Below are 14127 nucleotides of genomic sequence, written 5' to 3' on the forward strand. Positions count from 1 at the left end.
GTGTTGTCGCAGGTCCATGTGGCGGGAGGACGATGCACCCGAAGACGACAGAAACTTCTGCAAGTTAACCCGTGTCAGCCACGGTCAACGCTGGAGAAACGTTTGCTGAGAGATGCAGAGGACTCCTTTTTTCTATGTATTTTCTATGTTTTTTTCTTCTTTAACTCCTCCATGATTGCCTTCTTTTGTGTTTGATTGATTTTTTTCCAGTATGTCATTTATGTTGTTGTTTTGTTTTTATTGAGTTCATAACAGTTTACATCGATGTGAGATTTCAGTCGTACATTATTTCTTGACTGTCACCACATAAGTGCTCCCCTCACCACCCCCCATGCCCAACCCCCACTCCTTCCCCTCGTAACCACTGAACTGTTTTCTTTGTCCCAGTACTTGTTTATATTCCACATGTGAGTGAAATCATCTGGTGTTTGTCTTTCTCAGACTGCCTTATTTTGCTTAGCATAATTCCCTCCAGGTCCTTCCATGTGATTGCAAATGGGATGAGTTTGTCTTTTTTTCTGGCTGAGTAGTATTCCATTGTGTATATATACCACATCTTCTTTATCCAATCATCAGTCAGTGGGCGCTTGGATTGTTTCCATGTCTTGGCTATTGTGAACAGTGCTGCAATGAACATAGGGGTGCATATGTTACTTTGGATTGTTGATTTCAAATTGTTTGGGTAGATACCCAGTAGTGGGATAGCTGGGTCGTATGGTAGTTCTATTTTTAGTTTAGTTTTATGTTTTTTTCAGGAAGATTAGCCCTGAGCTAACATCTGCTGCCAATCCTCCTCTTTTTGCTGAGGAAGACTGGCCCTGAGCTAACATCCGTGCCCATCTGCCTCTACTTTATATGTGGGACGCCCACCACAGCATGGCTTGCCAAGCGGTGACATGTCTGAACCCGGGATCTGAACTGTCGAACCCTGGGCCGCCAAAGTGGAACATGTGCACTTAACCGCTGCACCACCAGGCTGGCCCCTATTTTTAGTTTTCTGAGGAGTCTCCATACTGTTTTCCATAGTGGCTGCACCAGTTTGCATTCCCACCAGCAGTGGATGAGGGTTCCCTTTTCTCCACACCCTCTCCAACATTTGTTATTTTTTGTTTTGCTGATAATGGCCATTTTAACATGTGTGAGGTGAAATCTCAGTGTGGCTTTGATTTGCATTTCCCTGATGATCAGTGACGTAGAACGTCATTTCATGCCACAAGCACAGTTTTTTGAGAACAAGACCCACAGCGCTCCCCACTCCCCTGGAGATGCCATCAGCCCCACGGGCTAAGTGCTCTGTCTCAGCAGACTGCCTCCCCGTCCCTTTGATGCCAATCACAAGTTCAGGCTGTCACCTGTGCTTCTGACCGACCAGCTGTAAAGCAGAGGTTCCCAGGCCCGTGTCCTCAGCTTCAATTAATTTGCTAGAGTGGCTCACAGAACTCAGAGGAGCGTTTCACTCACTAGGTTCCTGGCTGATTACAGGATACGGAAGGATATGAACCAACAGCCAGGTGAAGAGACACACAGGGCGAGGTCCTGAACGCAGGCGCCTCTGTCCCCATGGAGTGTGGGGCTGCATCGGTTCACCGCCCCAGAATCCCACTGACCCCGTCCTTTGTAAGGAGGCTTCACTACCCAGGCAGGACTGATTCACCCTCCAGCCGGGTCCCCTTCCTGGGAGGCCGGGGGTGAGGGGGTGGGGCTGACAGTTCCAACCCTCTAGTCACAAGGATGGTTCCCCTGGCAACCAGCCCCATCCTTCAGGGCTTTCGACTCGTCACCGCGTTAACATAAACTCAGGGGTGGTGGAAAGGGGCTCGCTCTGAATATCAAGACTCTCTCATCGCTCTCATCTTCTCGCATATTCCAAGGGTCCTAGGAGCTCTCTGCCAGAGACGGGGAAGACCAACGTGTGTTTCTTACTGTGCGTCACAATATCCCAGGACAGGACCACTACAGTTTCCAGAAGAACAGGAGGAGCAGGTGGGAGAAACCGAGGAGGTGAGGACGGGTCTGAGCGTGCGGCCTGAGCACGGAGGGCAGGGCTTGAGCTGACTGACGGGCCAGCCTGTTCTGTTTTTATATAATGTACGAACTTCAAACTAATTAAAAATCACTCACACTTTGATAATCCTTCTCACCTGCCAAACACCTTTTAAATCCTAACCCTAGGTGTGGATGGCGGCTCAGGTGAATTATTTGACTGGTGTTCACCGAGCACCTGCTCTCAGGGCTCAAGTGCTGGTGGAGGGGGCATGAGGGCCAGAGGAGACGGGCTGCAGGCGGAGTAAATAAGCAGAGAGTGCGTCAGGAAGGAAGAAGTGCTAGGAGGAATGGAAAAGCAGGGTAAGGGAGTTGGGAGGGTCTGCAATACTAAATCTGGTGTTCAGAGAGGTGAGATTGGAGCCAAGGTCTGAAAGAGCTGGAGGAGCAGCCATCTGGAGAAAGAATGCTCCAGGTAGAAGGACAGCAGGTGCAAAGGCCCTGGGGTAGGGCTGTGCCTGGCAGGCTGGAGGAGTAGCCAGGAGGCCAGTGTGGCTGGAGTGAGCCAGTGAGTGGGGACTGGCGGGGGTGAGGGCAGCGGGCCTTGTGGGCCACTGTAAGGACTTGAGCTTGGGTGAATGCAGCCACTGGTCCAGTCCTTCCAGCCTAAGAAGATCCCAGAGGCTCTGATTTCAGAAGCAAGAAACGCTGTGTTCACCTTGCCTGGCAAAAATAATCCATGGCTTCTTCCACTTTATTCTCCTGGGAGATTTAAATTCGGAGAAGCATCTAAATCCAGGCACGTTGGGGAGTCTGGGAGGGCCCAGGCAGGCCACTTGGCCATGTCTGATAACTACACATCACAGGGCCCAGCAGGTGATGGTGAAAGGACACCAGCCGTGGGCCACTCTCAACAGGCCGGCTCCAGGGTGGCACCGTGAGTGAGCGCTGACCCAGGACCGCGGGGCTTTCACACCCATCCTGTCCTGTGGGACTCGGCACTGATCCCAGAAGGGTCGGTGACGACAGCCTCGTGATGGGGACCTGCACGTCCCCTGCAAACACAGCTGTCATGATCTCAGCCGGAGCACAGTCTGCAGGATGCCCCGGGGCCATGGGAGCCGTCGGCATCACCCAGGGCTGCGGCCCTGCGCACGGACTCGCCCGTCTCAGCAGGCACCGCGCTGGGCCTGGGACCTGGGCTGCGCTCGGCCGAGCTTGGCCCCTCGATCTGCATTTCTTACGGCTTATGAGGGTTTTTTGTTAATCGGGGTAAAATATGCATAACAGAAAACTTACCGTTGGAACCATTTTTAAGTGTCCATTTCAGTGGCATTAAGTGCATTCACACTGCTGTGCAGCCACTACCCACATCTGTCTCCAGAACTTTCTCATCTTCCCAAACTGAAGCTCTGTCCCCATTAAACACCATCTCCGCCCCCCCCGCCCCCCAGGCCCTGGCCCCACCTTCTCCTTCCTGTCTCTGTGGATGTGGCTCCTCTGGGGACCTCCTGTGGGTGGAATCACACAGCATCTGGCCTCCTGTGTCTGGCTTATTCCACCCAGCATAATGTCCTCCAGGGTCATCATGGTGTGGCGTGGGGCAGAACTCCCCGCCTTTTTTTTTCCCCCTTTTTTCTCCCCAAAGCCCCCTGGTACATAGTTACACATTTTAGTTGTGGGTCCTTCTAGTTGTGGCATGTGGGACGCCGCCTCAGCATGGCCTGATGAGCAGTGCCATGTCCACACCCAGGATTCGAACCAGCAAAACCCTGGGCCACCAAGTGCACGAACTTAACCACTCGGCCACGGGGGCGGCCCCCAGAGAATTTCCTTTTTAAGGCTGAACAAACTTCCACTGTCTGGCTGGACCACATTCTGTGTGTCCATCCATCTGTGATGGACGCGTGGGCTGTTTCCACCTCTTGGCAATTGGGAGTCACGCTGCTGTGGACATGGTAGTACAAATATCTCTGTGAGCCCCTGCTTTCCACTTTTTAAATTATATGCCCCAAAGTAGAATTGCTAGATCCTGTGGTAATTCTACTTCTCGGTTTGTGAGGAACCGCCACACTGTTCTCCAGGGCGGCTGCACCATTTTACCTTCCCACCGACGGTGCCCAAAGGCTCCGATGTCCCCCCATCCTCGCCCACATCGTTTTCTGTTGTCTTGGTAGTCGCCACGCTAATGGGTGTGAGCCGGTTGTCACTTCCGAGTGGTAAGAGGCCGCTCTGCCTTCCTGGAAGTGTGTCTCCGGTTCACAAAGCCACTGGAGCAGCCCCAGCGAGACTAAGAGGCCGATAAACCCAGACAGGGGAACCTTTCCCCTGGGAGAGGCAGAGGCGTAGAGGCCCCACCCTCGAGCGTCCCCAAGGTCACCCTGCTGGCGGGAGCGCACGCGCGGTGGGTTCCCAGCACTGGCTCCCTGGGCAGACAGGTCGTCCCTTCTCCAGTTCAGGGTTGGACAACCTGTTCTGCCAACAGTCCCGCCGAGGCCACTCCCAGGCTGAATTTGCGCTGCAGAATGAGGGCGGCGGACGATGGGAGGAGAAGGGAGGGGAGGGGCAGACAGGAGGCGGATGGAGAGCGCCAGTGGGACAACCACCTGGGGTTTTGTCACCCCCACGCCCTGGGGCAGGGTCCACTGGCCATGCGTGTGTATGTGTGTGTGTACAAACCCCCGGGGCTGGGGTGACGAGTCACTCCCGTATGGTCTGGCCATGAGCAGGTGAAGGCAGAGGATGGTTAGAAGCTGCCCGGATCAGTGCTCTTCAACGGGCGACGATTTGTCCTCCAAGGGACATCTGGCCGCGTCTGCAGACATTTTCTGGTTGTCAGAACTCGGGGAGGGGGGTGATTTTTGTTTCATGGGAAGTACTTCTATTTCAAAAAGTATTAAAGGCATCCTGAAACCTTGCCCAGGATTCGGGACCTATAAGCCTACAGAGCAGATGCATAAATAACAAACTCTGCCCCCCGCCCCCCGGGGCTGGACCCGGATGCTGGACGCTGTGGGGAGGGTGCTGTTTTTCACACGAAAGTCTCTGAAGTCACATAAACATGGAACACTTTGCACTAGTAGCTCAGCACTAAATACGAGTCAGTGAATCTTCCTGAGTTTGTCCTGTAGACGGATAAAGTCCTGAAAGTTCAACACGCAGAGATGGTCCCGCCCGGTCGGCCCAGCCTCTGTCCCCATCAGTGCGCAGATCTCCGGATGTGGGGGGTGTCACAGCCTAGAACTGGCACCCAGGGGATGCAGGGAGGGCAGGGCAGGGCCAGGGAAGGGGGCAGAGGTTTCTGAAGGGTCCTCGCTGCTCCTAGACCCCCCGCTGGAGGCTGGAGGGGACTGCTGTGGCCAAGGCTGCCGCCCAAACCATCATGTGAGCAGCTGCCGGACAGTGGGATGGTCAGTGACGTGGTGGCCAGCCACAGCAAAGCACCAAAAAGAAGAGAAAGAACAGGAGCCCAGGGCCCCGGCCCCGAGCGAGCTTCTGCAGGGAAGGCCACACAGAGGCCCGAGCCCCCAGGTGGCACCTGGGAGCGAGCCCAGGCTACGGCCCTCAGTGGTGGCTAGAGGTCAGGGGCGCTGCTCACCCCCCACAGTGACGAGACGGCCCCCAACAGAGGACTATTCGACCCCAAACGTCAGGGACGCTGCGGCCGAGACCCTCAGCCTTAGATCGTCTTCTAAGAAGCCCTTGAGAAAATGGGTCCGTGTGGGCCAAAACCCGACCTGCACCTGCTGCTTACCCCCAGGCAGACGGGGGAGAGGGGCTGCAGTTTGGATGTTCTCAGTCTACGCCCCCTGTGGCCAGCTGCACCCCGGCAAAGGGGAGAAGGCGGAGCCCTCTGCCAGCCCGGGGACGAAGACTGAATTTGTCGGCATCTCCACACCAAAGATGTTCAGAGAGTGTCCAGCGAACTACGCCCTGGTGCTTGCACATTTCCAGTCTGTTTTGGTGAGGTGAGGGTTAATTTTACATGTCAACTCGGCTGGGCCACAGTGTCCAGAGATATTTGGTCAAACGTGATTCCGGATGTTTCTCTGATGGTGTTTTTGGTTGAGATGCAGTTAAATCAGTAGACTCTGAGTAAAGCAGACTGCCCTTCATCAAAGGTGGGCCTCGTCCGATCAGTTGAAAGCCTGGATAGAACAAAAGACTGACCTTCCCCAGGCAAGAGGGGATTCTGCCAGCAGGCGGCCTTGGGGCTCCACCCGCAGCCCTGGCTCTCCCTGGGCCTCCAGCCTGCCAATTCTGCACTTGCCAGCCTCCATGTCACCTGGGCCAATTCCTTAAAAATCAAGCTCGTATCAGTCAGCTCGGGCTGCTCTAACAAAACACCATACACTGGGTGGCTTAAGCAACAGAGATTTATTTTCTCACAGTTCTGGAGACTGGGAAGTTCAAGATCATGGTGCCAGAAAATTCACTTTCATAGTCACGGCTTCTAGAGAGACACCTCCTTGCCGTGTGCTCACAGGGCAGGGGGGGGGGGGGGATTGGAGAAAGTGAGAGAGAGCGAGACGGAGAGATGGAGCCCTCAGGTGTCTCCTCTTATAAGAACACTAATCCTATCAGGTCGAGGCCCACCCTACAACCTCACTGAACCTTAATTACCTCCTTGCAGGCCCATCTCCAAGTACAGTTACATTCAGGGTTAGGGCTTCACCATATGATCCAGGGGGACACGATTCAGTCCACAGCGCGTCTCTATATGCTCCTCCGATCGGCTCTGTCTCCTGGGAGAACGCTGACTGACCCTCTAAAACCCCAGCCCAGCACTGCCTGTCACAGCCCATTGCACAGTGACAACGGTCACCCAGGGTCTGCTCCCCTCCATGGCTCCCCATGCCACCGGCAGACAGGGCAGGCTCCCGCCCCGTCTCCAGCTCCGCTTTTCCTTCGGTCCTCTGCAGCACACGGCAGGGCGCAGGGTGAAGGGCACAGACACCAGTGATCACCTGCCTGGTGCAAATCATGCCAGCTCTGCCAGGGCTGTGTGGACCTTGGGTGGATTATCACCCCTCTCTGTGCCTCACTCCAACAATAACATGTGGGCGATGGGAGGAGACACGTCATAGGGCGTGGTGAGCATCATGAACATATATAAATAGACTTTAGGGGGCTGCCCCGTGGCCGAGGGGTTAAGTTCGAGCGCTCTGCTTCGGTGGCCCAGGGTTTCACGGGTTCGGATCCTGGGCAGGGACATGACACGGCTCATCAAGCCATACTGAGGCGGTGTCCCATATAGCACAAGTAGAAGGACCCACAACTAGAATATACAGCTATGTACCGGCGGGCTTTGGGGAGAAGAAGATGAAGAAAAAAAAGAAGATTGGCAACAGATGTTAGCTCAGGTGCCAATCACTAAATAAATAAATAAATAAATAAATAAATAGACTTTAGGTTTCACGGAAGTTGTAGGACTACAGAAAATTGAGCAGAGAGTACAAAGAGTTCCCAAATATCTCCTGCCCCCGCCCCCGCCCTACAGTTTGCAGGTTCCCGTTAGTAATGTCCTGCGTTAGCGGGGAACATCTGTTACAACAGAACCAATACTGATACACGATGATTAACTCAAGCGCTTGGCTTATATTAGGGTTCCTTTGGGGTTGCACATTCTAGTTTTTAATAGTCTTTAGTTTTTAGACCAGCTTTAGGTTCACAGCAGAACTGCGCAGATGGTACAGAGATTTCCCACCCCCCACCCCCACCCCCAACTATCAACATCCCCAGAGGACTGGTAGCCGTGTTGCAATTTCTATTTGTCCTTTGGTGTCTGGCTTATTTCATTGAGGATCACGTCCTCAGGGTTCATCCATGTTGTAACATGTTAGCATTTCCTTCCTTTCCCACCCACGCCCCCGGTTTTGTTTTGTTTTGTTTTTGAGGAAGATTAGCCCTGAGCTAACTGCTGCCAATCCTCCTCTTTTTGCTGAGGAAGACTGGCCCTGAGCTAACATCCGTGCCCAGCTTCCTCTACTTTTTATGTGAGACACCAACCACAGCATGGCACGCCAAGTGGTGCGATGTCCGCACCGGGGATCTGAACCAGTGAACCCCAGGCCACCGAAGTGGAACATGAGAACTTAAACGGCTGCACCGCTGAGCCAGCCCTAGCATTTTCTTCCTTTTTACGGCTGAATAATATTCCATCGTCTGTATATACTACACTGTCCATTCATCTGTCTATGGACACCTGGGTTACTTGCACATTTTCTCGATGTATATTTAGAGTATGTTTGTATATTGTAAATATACTGGCTATTGGCTGTACATTTACAGTAGACAAGATGTTCGGAGACAGGCTGCTCTGAAAATGGGTGTGCAAATATCTATTCGAATCCCCAAATACAAAACGATATACAGTCTCACAGCCAGGATATCTACATATACTTTTCTGCTATGTTTTTCCCCCCAGGTCGATTGACGTATAACAGCCAGGATATTGACACCGAGACAATTCATTGCTCTTGTTCCGATTCTTTCAGGTTTCCTTGTACTCATTTGTGTGCACCTGTGTATTAAGTTCTAAACAATTTTATCATGTGTGGGTTTGCGTATCCACCCCGACAGTCAAGACAGCAAACAGTTCCAACACCGCTGGAGCCCTAGTTCAGCCCGTTTACAACCACACCCACCTCCCTCTGGCAACTGCTAATGTGTCTTCCAACATGAAAAAATGTTGCTGTTTCAAAGTGTTACAGAAACAGAATCAGACAGTATGTAACCTTTTGTAATTGGTCTTTTTTTTTTTCAGCATAATTCCCTAGAGAGTCATTCATCCAGATTGTTGCATTCGCTTCCTTTGATTGACAAGTAGTATCCACAGTGCTGATGGACCACAGTTTGTTTAACCACGCGCCTTGTGAGGGACACCCGGGCTGATTCCGGTTATTCCTGGGCTGTTACAGACAAAGCTGCTGTGAGCATTCATGCACAGGTATTTGTGTGAACACGTTTACGTTTCTCTAGGATAAACGCCCACGAGTTCACTTACTGGGCCCTGTGATAGCTGTCTGTTTAGTTTCTTCTGAAAGTGCTCAACTGTCTTCTGAGCGGCTGGACCATTCACATCCCCACCTGCTGTGCATTCCCACGTGGTCCAGTTTCTCTGCATCTTCGCCAGCCTTGGTGTTGTCGCTGATTTTTATTCCAGCCATTCTGAGAGGTCTGATTTCTCACTGTGGTTTTAATGTACATTTCCCTAACGGCTAGTGATACTAACTAAACACCTTTTCATGTGCTTATTTGCCATCTGTCTATCCCCTTTGGTGAAATGTCTAAATACATGAAGCCTAGATCAAATTATATGTATGGTGTGTGTATATATATAAACCATTGTTGTTGATTACTTTTTTTTTGAGGAAGATTAGCCCTGAACTAACATCTGCTGCCAATCCTCTTTTTGCTGAGGAAGACTGGCCCAGAGCTAAGATCCGTGCCCATCTTCCTCTGCTTTATATGTGGGATGCCTGTCACAGCATGGCTTGATGAGCAGTGCCATGTCCACACCTGGGATCCGAACCAGCGAATCCTGGGCTGTCAAAGTGGAATGTGCACACTTAACCACTGTGCCACCAGGCCGGCCCCTGATTACTCTTGATTGAAGCCCAAAGTGTAACAATTCAGGACTAGTGTCCTAGAAGAGCTTAATAAATTCAACCTAAAATAAAACATCCTGGAGTAAGAATAAAACATCCATAAAATTATGACAAATGTGGGTGGTTAGCCTTCTCCTTGTGGTTGCCGGCAGTGGCATGCTTTAGTGCAAGCGTTATGTGACATGCCAGTTGTCTACTGTGTTGAATTACAGCCAGGGCTGCCTGCCATTGCTCTGGGCTTGTAATTTAGCAGGACTCCTCCTGTTTTCCGCACTACACATCTCACTGCTTCATCTGGGGAAATCGCTTTCTTGTGAGGCCCATTTTTCAGGGCAGTAGGTCATGTTTGTGGAATAAATACACATTTGGTTAATAAATGATTTCATTTTCCAAGAAAGATCTGAAGAGATTATTGGAAGAGTCTCCACTTTACAGCAGCAAAGGAAGAGGGTGCGTTTTACGTTTGCACATACTAAACGTGCATGAGCTTTTTATTTCAAACCCTCAACACTGAGTCAAAAGACAGAAGACCATTCTTCCCTGTAATGGTTCATTTTATGCCTCAGCTCGGCTAGGCCATGGCCCTCAGTTGTTTGGTCAAATACCAGCCTAGGTGTTGCCGTGGAGGTAGATTTTTAGATGTGATTATAACGTTGAAACCAGTTGAGTAAAACGGGTGACCCTGCATGACCTGGGTGGGCCTCATCCAATCAGTTGAAGGTCTTAACAGCAAAGACTGAGGTTTCCCAAAGACGCAGAAATTCTCCTCAAGACTGTAGCAGAGAAACCCTGCTTGAGTTTCCAGCCCTGCAGGATTCGGACTCGAGACCGCAACATCAACTCTTCCCTGACTTGCCAGCCTCTGCAATCGCATGAGCCAATTCTTTAAAATAAAGCTCTCCCTACCTATCAGATATATATGTATATTCTCTATTTATATATATATATGTTCTGTTTCTCCAGAGAAACAGGATCAATAGGGTGCATATATATGTATATCCAACATCCTATTGATTCTGTATCTCTGGAGAACCCTAACACGTTCTCTGAGCCACCCCAAAAATATGACAAACTCCCACCTAACAAGGTGACAGATACACGAGGACGTGGACGTGGACACAGGCTCCGATAGGGCTAAGACCAACTGGGAAGGTTCTTTTCGCCATGTGGGGAGGGATGTCGCAAACCTCTGGTCTCCTCTGCACCCCCTGCATTCACAGCACCCTTCCCCGCACCTCACAGTCTGCTTCCCACCTGGGAAGGCGGAGTGGCAGCTGCCATTGCCCCAGGCAGCCGATCGGAAGGTGCCTTGGGCGCTGCGCACGAGATGAGCCTGACGATGTGACTCCAGGCCAGGGCCTGGTCACTCTCCCTACTGGCATCTGAGAGGCTGGGGGATAACCCCGAGGCCTCAGGAAGCATCTCGTCAATGGAAACCCTCATTCCGTACGAGGAGGCAGCATTGAGTCACCCTGAGACTCCCTCCGTGGTGCCCATGCACTCACTCATCCTCTCTTCCGCGCACCAGGCACCGGGTGCTGTCCCAGGTGCTGGGGAGGTGTGGGTGATGGAGACAGACCCAGAGCTGACAGTCCAGCAGGGCAGACGAATAGCGCAGACTAAATAAATGGGAATGCAGGAGGGGCGTCTGCAGCATTACACGGGGCCTCTAGGAGCCAGGCAGGTGTCAGGAGCACCTGGGCAAAGGCCCTGGGGCAGGACCTAGGTCTGAAGACTAGTGAGCAAGGAGGCCAGTGACGGGAGAGGGATGAGCCAGGAGAAGGATAGTCGGAGATCAGGTCCAGGAGGGAGCGGAGGCCTGTAGCCTCTGTGAGGACTGGCTCTGGCTTTTTAAATTTGTTTATATTTTTTTAATAAACTTTTTTAGAGTGGTTTTAGGCTCACAGCAAAACTGAGCAGAACGTCGAGTGTTACCACACACACTCCCTGCCCACTATCACAGCCTCCCCCTCCGTCAACATCCCCGCCGGAGGGGACCTCTTGTGACCACTGATGAACCCGGGACGCGTCATCACCCAGCATCCACAGGTGACGCTCGGGTTCCCGAGTTCGGACAAATGAGAATGACACGCGTCCACCATCACACGGTCACACAGAACAGTCTCACTGCCCTGAAACCCCTCTGTCCTCTGCCCGTCTTCCCCCCTCACCTCCCATCCCTGGAAACCACTCATCTCTTTACTGTCTCTAGCTTTGCCTTTTCCAGAAGGCCACAGAGCTGGAATCATCCAGCACAAACGAGCCTTTTCAGATGGGCCTCTTCTGCTTACTGACGTGCATCTAAGGTTCTTCTACGCCTTTTCTTGGCTGGTGAGCTCATTTCTTCTTAGCGCCGATATCCCATTTTCTGGGTGGACCACAGTTTCTTATCCGTTCACCTACTGAAGGCCGTCTTGGCTGCTCCCAGGTTTTGGCAATTATGAAGAAAGCTGCCATCAGAACGTCCCCGTGCAGGTTTCTGTGGGGACATCTTTCCTCCCCCTTTGCGTTAAGTACCAAGGAGTGGGGTTCCCGGGTCACATGGTAAGAGTATGTTTAGTTTTGTAAGAAATGGCGAAACCATCTTGTGAAGTGGCTGGGCCATCAGCATTCCCACCCAGCAATGAATGAGTTCCTGCTGCTCTGCATTCTCACCAGCATTTGGTGTTTCCAGTTTTAGATTTCTCCCTTTTTTATAGGTGTGCAGTGGTATCTCATTGTTGCTTTAATTTGCAATTCCTGAGTGACATATGATGTGGAACATTTTCTCATACCCTTATTTGCCATCTGTACATCCTCTTCGGTAAGGTGTCTGTTCAGGTCTTTTGTCCTTTTTTATTTTATTTTTTTTTGGTGAGGAAGATTGGCCCTGAGCTGACATCTGTGCCCATCTTCCTCTGCTTTGCATGTGGGATGCTGCCACAGCGTGGCTTGATGAGTGGTATGTAGGTCAATGCCCAAGATCCAATCCTGTGAACCCCAGGCTGCTGAAGCAGAGCCCACAAACTTAACCATGACGCCACCGGGCCGACCCCTGTCCATTTTTTAATTGGGTTATTCATTTTCTTCTTGCGGAGTTTTAAGAGCTCTTTGTATATTTGGATAATTGGCCTTTATCAGATGTGCCTTTTCAAGTGTTTCCTCCCAGTCTGCGGCTTGGCTTCTCATTCTCTTCGTGGTCTCTGCCTTTTATTCTTGGCAAGATGGGAGCCACTGGAGGGTTTTAAGCAGAAGAGGAACTTGATAGAACCGAAGTTGTAACTCCTATTAAATATCCAAGTGGTGGTGTCTGAGAGGCAGTTTTCTGGAGCTCAAGGGTAAGGTCCAGACAGGAGAGAAAGATTCGGAAATCCTCAGCATATAGACTTATTTATTTAATTTTATTATTATTATTTTTTTGGTGAGGAAGATTGGCCCTGAGCTAACATCTGTGCCAGTCTTCCTCTATTTGTATGTGGGATGCTGCCACAGCATGGCTTGATGAGTGATGTGTAGGTCTGTGCCTGGGATCCAAGCCACTGAACCCAGGGCCACCAAAGCGGAGTGCGGGAACTTAACCACTATGCCCCTGGGCTGGCCAGCATGGAGATTTTTTTTTAATTAAGGTGAAATTCATATAACATAAAGTTAAATATTTTAACATGAAGAATTCAGTGATATTTAGTACAGAGCGCCACCTCTGTCTAGTTCCAAACTATTCTCACCATCCCACATAAAACCCTGTACCCGTTAGGTAGTCCTCCCCGACACCAGTCCCTGGCAATCTGCTTGGATCTGCCTGTCCTGGACATGACTCACACAACATGTGGCCTTGTGTGTCTGACTCCACTCCCTCAGCATGTTCTCGAGGTTCACCCACACTGCAGCCCGTGTCAGGACGTCGCTGCCTTTGATGGGTGACGACTCCACTGACTGAGAGACTGCAGTGTGTTTATCCACTCGTCTGCTGGTGGACATTTGGACTCAACCTTTTGGTTATTATAAATAGCAGCAACGATGAACATTTGTTTACAAGTATTTCTTCAAGTACCTGTCTTTAATCCTTTTGGATAGATACCTAGGAGGTAGATGATTTTTTAAGGTCATCAGACTGGAAGCCAGGGAGGTGACTGTAGACAGGAGCCCCAGGTCTGAGTCATGGGGCAGTTCATTGCTAAGGGGTCAGTATGAAGAGAAGGAAGTGGCAAAGGAGCCTGGGAAGGAGCCGGTGAAGGGGTGGGAAGAAACCCAGGGGTGTGTGGTGCCCTGGAAGCCACGCAAGGAGACTGCGCTGAAGAGGGAATGTGTCCACTGTTGCCAACTGACCCCCAGAGCCAGCAACCCGTAGGTCCCCGTGACCTCGACACGAGTCATTTGTCATTTCCTACAGTGGAGTACGAAAGGCCCGAAAAGAGCACGTTTAATGGAAATTAGAGAAGACCTAAATAAACAGAGAGATATACCATGTTCGTGGATTGGAAGGCTTAATTTTATTAAGATGGTTCCCAAACTGGTCTACAGACTCAATGCAATCCCAATCAAAATCTCTTTGTGG

General features: G+C 51.2%; 1 protein-coding gene and 1 long non-coding RNA gene across 2 annotated transcripts in view; one reads left to right on the forward strand and one right to left on the reverse strand.

The window, feature by feature from the left end:
* Positions 1-14127, reverse strand: part of LOC123278671 (transcription initiation factor TFIID subunit 4-like) — a 30124-nt gene that overhangs the window by 12374 nt on the left and 3623 nt on the right. The window lies entirely within an intron of this gene.
* Positions 12-9984, forward strand: LOC139041292 (uncharacterized). The gene is made up of 3 exons (XR_011496155.1): positions 12-136; positions 1872-2001; positions 8750-9984. It is a non-coding gene; the product is annotated as an uncharacterized lncRNA (long non-coding RNA).

Source organism: Equus asinus, chromosome 20 (assembly GCF_041296235.1).
Source record: "Equus asinus isolate D_3611 breed Donkey chromosome 20, EquAss-T2T_v2, whole genome shotgun sequence".
In the NCBI taxonomy this organism is placed as follows: domain Eukaryota; kingdom Metazoa; phylum Chordata; class Mammalia; order Perissodactyla; family Equidae; genus Equus; species Equus asinus.